A 7,734-nucleotide genomic window follows, 5' to 3' on the forward strand; every position below is an offset into this window, starting at 1 on the left:
CAAGAAGTGGATATGCCCAGATGCTCATCCACGGATGAGTGCATCGACAAGCCAAGGCCCACCAGTACAGTGAAACACTGCTCAGCCGTAAAGAGGAATGAAGCTCTGGCCAGGGGCGGTGGCTCACATCTGTAATCCCAGCACTCTGGGAGGCCGAGAGGGTGGATTGCTTGAGCTCAGGAGTTTAAAACTACCCTGTGCAACTTGGCAAAACCCTGTCTCAATTAAATGTTAAAAAAGGGATAAAAAGTATTAAAAAAAGAAAAAGAAAGGAATGAGGCCCAGGGCAGTGGCTCACGTCTGTAATCCCAGCACATTGGAAGGCCGAGGCAGGTGGATCACCTGAGGTCAGGAGTTTGAGACCAGCCTGGCCAACATGGTGAAACCCCATCTCCACTAAAAATACAAAAATTAGCCACGTGTGGTGGTACGTGCTTTTAGTTCCAGCTACTCAGCAGGCTGAGCCAGGAGAATCACTTGAACTTGGGAGGCGGAGGTTGCAGTGAGTTGAGATTACACTACCGTACTTCAGCCTGAGTGACAGAGCAAGACTCCATCTAAAAAAAAAAAAAAAATTAACACTAGGCCAGGGGCAGTGGCTCACACCTGTAATCCCAGCACTTTGGGAGGCTGAGGCGGGCGGATCACTTGAGGTCAGGAGATCGAGAGCAGCCTGACTAACATGGTGAACCCCCGTCTTTACTAAAAATACAAACATTAGCAGGGCATGGTGACTTGCACCTGTCATCCCAGCTACTTGGGAGGCTGAGACACAAGAATTGCTTGAACCCTGGAGGTGGAGGTTGCAGTGAGCCAAGATCGCACCACTGCACTCCAGCCTGGGCAACAGAGCAAGACTCTGTCTCTAAATAAATAAATAAATAAAAGGAATAACACCGTGGTAGGAGCTGTGGCGTGGATGAGCCCTGAGTGATTCCATTGACAAGAGATGTACACAGTGGGCAGAGCCATAGAGACAGGAAGCAGCTGAGTGGCTACCAGGCCCCGCAGGAGGGGAGAACAGGGATACGCACCTGAGGGGCATGGAGTTTCTTTTTTTTTGAGACGGAGTCTGGCTCTGTCACCCAGGCTGGAGTGCAGTGGCCGGATCTCCACTCACTGCAAGCTCCGCCTCCCGGGTTCACGCCATTCTCCTGCCTCAGCCTCCCGAGTAGCTGGGACTACAGGCGCCAGCCACCTCGCCCGGCTAGTTTTTTGTATTTTTTAGTAGAGACGGGGTTTCACCGTGTTAGCCAGGATGGTCTTGATCTCCTGACCTCGTGATCCACCCGTCTCGGCCTCCCAAAGTGCTGGGATGACAGGCTTGAGCCACTGCGCCCGGCCGGGCCATGGAGTTTCAATTTGGGAGCATGAACAAGTTTTGGACATAGATAGTGGTGGTGATTGCACCCTATTGTGAATAGAATTCCCCTGAGGGACACCTACAAGTGGCTAGAGTGGCACAGCAAACTGTGTGGAGGCCCCTCAAAACATTAAACATTGCATATAACCCAGCCATCCCTCTTCTGGGTATAGACCCAAAGGAAATGAAATCGGTGTGTCTAAGAGATACCTGCAGGCCGCGGGCATCGTGCGCTGTTCATAATAGCCAAGAAACGAAGTTAGTGCATGCATGGATAAATGAGTGTGGCAGATACACACAGCTGGGCACCGTCCACCCTTCAGCAAGGAGACCCTGTCACTTGTGATCACATGTGTGAACTTGGAGGTCACGATTTTTTTTTTTTTTTTTTTTGAGCCAGAGTCACTCTGTCGCCCAGGCTGGAGTACAGTGGTGCAATCTCGGCTCTCTGCAACCTCCGCCTCCCGGTTCATGCCATTCTCCTGCCTAAGCCTCCTGAGCAGCTGGAACCACAGGCGCCCACCACCGCGCCCAGCTAATTTTTTGGTATTTTTTAAGGAGAGACAGGGTTTCCCCACGTTGGCCAGGCTGATCTTGAGCTCCTGACCTCAGGTGATCCTTCTGCCTCGGCCTCCCAAAGTGCTGGGATTAAAGGCGTGAGCCACTGCGCCTGACCTAAGGTCACAATCTTAAGTAAAATTAGCCAGGCACAGAAGACAAATTGCACATGCTCTCACTCATACGTGGAGTGTGAAATAGTGGAACTTAGAAGCAGAAAATGGGGCAGTCGCTCCCATAGGTGGGCAGGACAGGGTGGGCAGATGTTGGCTGAAGGCCACAAAGTTTCAGTTGAGAAGGAGCGGCTGCCCAGATCTCTGGGATACAGAGTTTCAGTTGACGAGTATTTGCCGAGATCTATGGGACACACTGCGACTCTAGTGAATAAAGACACTGTGCTCTTGAAAATTGCTCATCACTACAAAAGCAAGCACGGGAGGTGATGTAGGTGCATGCCTGTAATCCCAGCTACTCGGGAGGCTGAGGCAGGAGAATCTCTTGAACTTGGGAAGCATAGATTGCAGTGAGTTGAGATCGCGCCACTGTATTCCAGCTTGGGAAACAGAGGGAGATTTCATCTCAAATAAATAAAATAAAATAAACAATAATCATAGGCAGGGCACGATGGTTCATACCTGTAATTCCAGCACTTTGGGAGGTCGAGGCAGGCAGATCACCTGAGGTCGGGAGTTCAAGGCCAGCCTGACCGACATGGAGAAACCCTGTCCCTACTGAAATTGAAAATACAAAATTAGCCTGGTGTGGTGGCACATGCCTGTAATCCCAGCTACTCGGGAGGCTGAGGCAGGAGAATCACTTGAACCTGGGAGGTGGAGGTTGTGGTGAGCCGAGATCACGCCACTGCACTACAGCCTGGGCAATAAGAATGAAACTCCATCTCAACAACTACAACAGGAAAAAAAAAAAAGAATAAAGGAAAATAATAACAATAAAATGTACAAGTCAATGGGTTTGAGTAATAATTACATCATTAATTCTTTAAAATTATCAAATTATATGTAATATAATTTGCCATTTTTTCCATTTTTTTCCAGGCAGAAGTAACTTTTTTTTTTTTTTTTTTTGAGACGGAGTCTCGCTCTGCCGCCCAGGCTGGAGTGCAGTGGCCGGATCTCAGCTCACTGCAAGCTCCGCCTCCCGGGTTTACGCCATTCTCCTGCCTCAGCCTCCCGAGTAGCTGGGACTACAGGCGCCCACCACCTCACCCGGCTAGTTTTTTGTAGTTTTTAGTAGAGACGGGGTTTCACCGTGTTAGCCAGGATGGTCTCGATCTCCTGACCTCGTGATCCGCCCGTCTCGGCCTCCCAAAGTGCTGGGATTACAGGTGTGAGCCACCACGCCCGGCCGGCAGAAGTAACTTTTTAAACATTGCTAGGGAAAGGCTCTGACATCATGGGCAGAGGTGAAAAAGCATGGCCTGACTCCGGTAGCCCCGAGTTCAAGTTCAGCCCCCGGCTCTTCACCGAGGTGCTGGCCTTCGCAGGAACCCCTCGCAGGCGGCTGCAGAGAGCAGCGCGATGCACACACAGGGTCTGGCTGGCGTCTGGCCAGAGAGAAGGAACAGTACGTGTGTCCTGGAGGCGCTCGCCATGCACTCACACACCATCTGTGGATCCGGAAGTGACGTCCCCCTCGGCCGATGAGGGTTCTCTGCGTCCTGAGAACACAGGACATCCACAGGGAAGTTCTCCCTCCTGCACTCCCGACTGGCTCTGAAAATTATGAAATAAGTTGAATGCTCTGAGGGCTTAATTCCATCGGCCCAACTTTTATGTAAAACAGGGAAGTTGAGCCCAGTTTGGGGGAAGAATGTACAGAGCACCAGGGGGCAGGGTCTCTTCTGAAGTCTTTTTTGGACCGAATCTCACTCTGTGGCCCAGGCTGGAGTGCAGTGGCGTGATCTCGGCTCACCGCAGCTTCCACGTTCCGAGTTCAAGTGATTCTGGCGCCTCAGCCTCCTGAGTAGGTGGGGCCACAGGCACCTGCTACCACGCCTGGCTAATTTTTGTATTTTTAGTACAGACAGTATTTCACCACGTTGGCCAGGCTGGTCTCAAACTCCTGATCTCAGGTGATCCCCTGCCGGCCTCCCACAGTGCTGGGATGACAAGTGTGAGCCACTGTGTCCGGCCATAAAGGTGTTATTCAAAAAAAAAAAAAAAAAAAGAAGAAATGCCTCAGACCTGAATGCGTCCCACCATCTTGGCTGAGTGCCTGATCACACTGGTGGATGCCCCACTGGGCTGCACTCTAGTCTCTGTCGATGGGCTCTGCGGGAGCTCCTTCCAATCCCTTGAGACGTGGGCCATGTTGTAGGGGGCCCTGGGAGCCAGTGGGAGGTGTGAGCACTGAGGGGCCCCCAGTCCTGCAGGGGAAGCCTTCTGGGCTGCAGTCTGTCTCCTGCCAGGCATCCTGGGCACCGTGCAGCCCCTGCCACCCTGGGCTCAGCCTGCCCTGTGCCCTCTGCAGTCCTTCCTCGGCCAAGGGCAGCTCCTGGAGTTTAGGGGATGGGAGTGGATTCCTTCTGAGGTGGGTGGAACCTCTCCTCAGCCCAGCTCAGCAGAGTGGCTGTGAGGTTGCTGCCTGGGCACCACGGGCAGTCGGGGGTAAGGATGGATGCCCCTCAGTCACTGACGCTGGGCTCACGCTGGGCTGGTACTTCAAGACAGATGCTGGAGGAGCAGCCAGGGGTGTCCGTGGGGCACATGGGCCGGGCCAGGCCAGCGCCTCTCCAGGACCTCAAGCAGGACAGTGGTCGGTCCAGCCCAGGAGGGAGCCTGTGCCTAGGCCTGTGCAGGATTCCGAGGGACCCTGGGTGGGGACCCTCCTGGCAGCCGAAACTGGGGGAGGGAGAGTAGAACGTCTGGCCCTCCTGGGTTGGGGCTGCTGCTTCTTTTTGGCCTCAGCAGCCTCCGGGGGTTGATTTCCCAGAGCTTCCACACCCCCAGTGTGTCCAGGGCCCCAGGCGTTGCTGCTACTGGGGGCCTCAAACTCCCCCAGGGCAGCCAGGACCCCAGGGGCTGTGGAGCCAGGAGCAGAGTGGAGGCGGGGGTGAGGGGAGGGCTGCAGCTGGGCCCACAGTCCCCACCCTGCAGGCCAGAGCAGGAAGGGCTGGCGGGAGCCAGGGACAAAAGGCGGACGTGCAGCCGGCCATGCGTGTCCTTATCAGGGGCTGCACTCCCAGCACAGCAGCCTGCGCGGAAACGCTCCTCTCCGCCGCCTTCCTGCCTGGAAGCCCGGAGGCGCTGGAGGCCCCCACCCAGCAGGACGCCGAGGGGAGCGAGGGGAGCCAGGTGGGGGCAGATGTGCAGGATGGGGCAGGGGCAGCGGGGCGGGGAGGCCTGGCCTCTGGGGTCTGGAGGGTTAGCTGAGCATTTCACGCTGCACTGCCCTGTGGGGCCGCCGTGATGTGGATGCTAACGCTCTCCCCACCTGTCAGATGGGGAAACTGAGGCCCAGGGCGACAGTGACCTCTCAAGGTCAGGTTCTAGCTAGGTGAGGAGCCAGACACAAACTCAGGCCAGAGGCGACCCCTGGGGCTCTGCCATCCACCCGGGCTCTGGCTGACAAGGGGCCCTCCCGCTGTGCTGGCTCCTGAAGGGGATGGCTGGGACTGGGCCCAGCTGCCCTCTGGTGGATGTGGGGCCACCCCAGTTAGGGCGGGGCTGCCGGGGTCCACGCTCCCTCCTGCCCTCGGCCGTGCAGACTTGAAGAATGCTGGCGGGAGGGCTTGGGGGCCTAGCACCAGCCAGGTCACCGACACTACTTTCCTTGGAGTGAATCTGCCAGAGGACTGAGCGGGGGTCTGGGGACGGTTTCCTAGCAGGCCCTGCAGCCTGTTCGACCCCAGGCGTAAGTCACGCTACCTCCCTGCTGCCTCCCTGGGAGGACATGGCTGCTGCTGGGGTGCTGGGGCCACATCTAGTCCTCTTGGCTTGTTGAGGTTGGGGTGATGACTGCCCCCAGCATGTGAAACCCATGGGTAGGTGGTGGGGACTGTGTTCCCACCCTGATGACACCTGCTGTGGGAAGGCACCAGAGCCCCTGAAGGCCCCCACTTCTGCAGAAGCACGGGGGGTGGGGGACGTGGGAGAGGCCCGCAGAGGCTTGTGCCCCTCTAACCCGTTCCGTGGTGATAGGGCTCTCTCTGGCTTCCCGGAGCCCAGTGGCTCGATTCAGGTCCTGGCCCTGCTGTGGGAGGGACATTTGCGTCCTTGACTGAGAGTGGGGGAGCCAGGCCGGGAGAGTCATTTTCTGTTGGCCGTGGCTGGAGCCTGTGACCTGCATGCCGGAGAGCGCAGGGCCACCCGCGGTCACTGACCGGGCCCATTGTCATCTGTGGATCTGGCCGTGCCTCAGTTTCCCATCCATCCGCCGGGGCTGGGGCTGTCGCTGAGAGTTGCTTCCCTGGGGGTTGGGAGAGGAGAGGCTGCCACATCCAGAGCACGTCCACGTAGGCCCTGGCCTGGCTTGGGGCCCTGCCTCCACTAACTTCAGAGGATGGAGGAAGTCCCCTGTGGCCTCTCCCCTTCTCAGCTGACCTCACCCATCTGGGTCTGCACAGGAAATGCCAGGGTGTGGCGGGGCCTGACCCTCCTGCACAGCCGGGGCCCCAGCGCCAGCCGCCCGCCATCTGCTGACCTCTGTGGCTGGGCCCAACACCGCACTCTCCAAGGCCGACTCAGAGCCCTGGGAAAGGGTCAGCGGCTCCCACCTCTGAGCTGAGCTCATCGGGGAGGGCTCAGCACCCGATCACCTCTGCGCCCTCATACCCCAGGCTCCGCCCTGCTGCTGCCTGCCTGGTGGTCAGTGCCTGTCACCCCCACTGTTCCCTCCAGCCTGAAGGAAGAGTCTGGGCAGGGAGAACCCTGGTCTCACGGGCTCCCAGGGCCCTGGCACCAGGGATGTTAGGAGCTTCTCCTGGGACAAAGGCTGAGGGGTTCCGGGGATCCGTGCCCGTTGGCATGGGCCCCACCCCCGCCCCGCTGCAGCCGGCATATGGGGCGGCGACTGCAGTTCCCCCAATGCCCACAGTGCGGCAGTGTTTCCCCGCGGAAGCTGCCCTGGACCGGTGGCCTCTCCCCTGCCGCTGCCAGCCTTGAGCCAGGTACCCTGGGACATGCATCCCTCCAACCCTGACAGTCTGTGCGTCCTGCCCTGCGTGGCTTCTCTCCAAAGGCGCTTAAGATTCGAGGAGAGGGGCGGGGAGAGGACCTAGGCTTGATTGGGAAGTGAGGCCTGGGACCCTGGGATCCTGTGCTCCCTCCCCACTTGCAAGGCTGGGCGCTCCCCAGGGGCTGTCCTGGGGGCCCTGCCTGCGGGGTCACTGCCAGGGTCCTGCAAGCAGCCAGCTGGCGCCGCTGTCACCACATTCCATCTTTTGGGGAGCTCTGGGCACAGCCTCCAGGGAAAGCCCGGCAGCTGACTCTGGCCCCCTGACTCCTGAATCCTTGGAGTCACACAGCGGCACGTCCTGCATGTCGAGGAGGGAGGCAGGCTGGGCTGTCCCAGCCACTCCTGTGTTTCCTGGGCTGCCCTGAGGCGACCAGGGGATGCCAGACACTTTGGGGTGAGGGTTTGCTTGCCGGCTTTGCGGCTGGTGAGGGGATTCCGCAGGGGCAGTAGGACCCCGCGCTCTTCTGGAGATGGACCGGCTCCCTAATCTCTGGGATTCAAAGGTGGAAAACACACAGGGGGCATCCCGTGATGACTGAGAAGAAGTGGCAGAGTCACAGCTGAGGGGAGGCTCTCAGAGTGGCCAGTCCAGAGGAGAGGGGGGTAGGGGCAAAGGT

Source organism: Trachypithecus francoisi, unplaced genomic scaffold, assembly GCF_009764315.1.
Source record: "Trachypithecus francoisi isolate TF-2019V2 unplaced genomic scaffold, Tfra_2.0 Lachesis_group16, whole genome shotgun sequence".
Classification (NCBI taxonomy): domain Eukaryota; kingdom Metazoa; phylum Chordata; class Mammalia; order Primates; family Cercopithecidae; genus Trachypithecus; species Trachypithecus francoisi.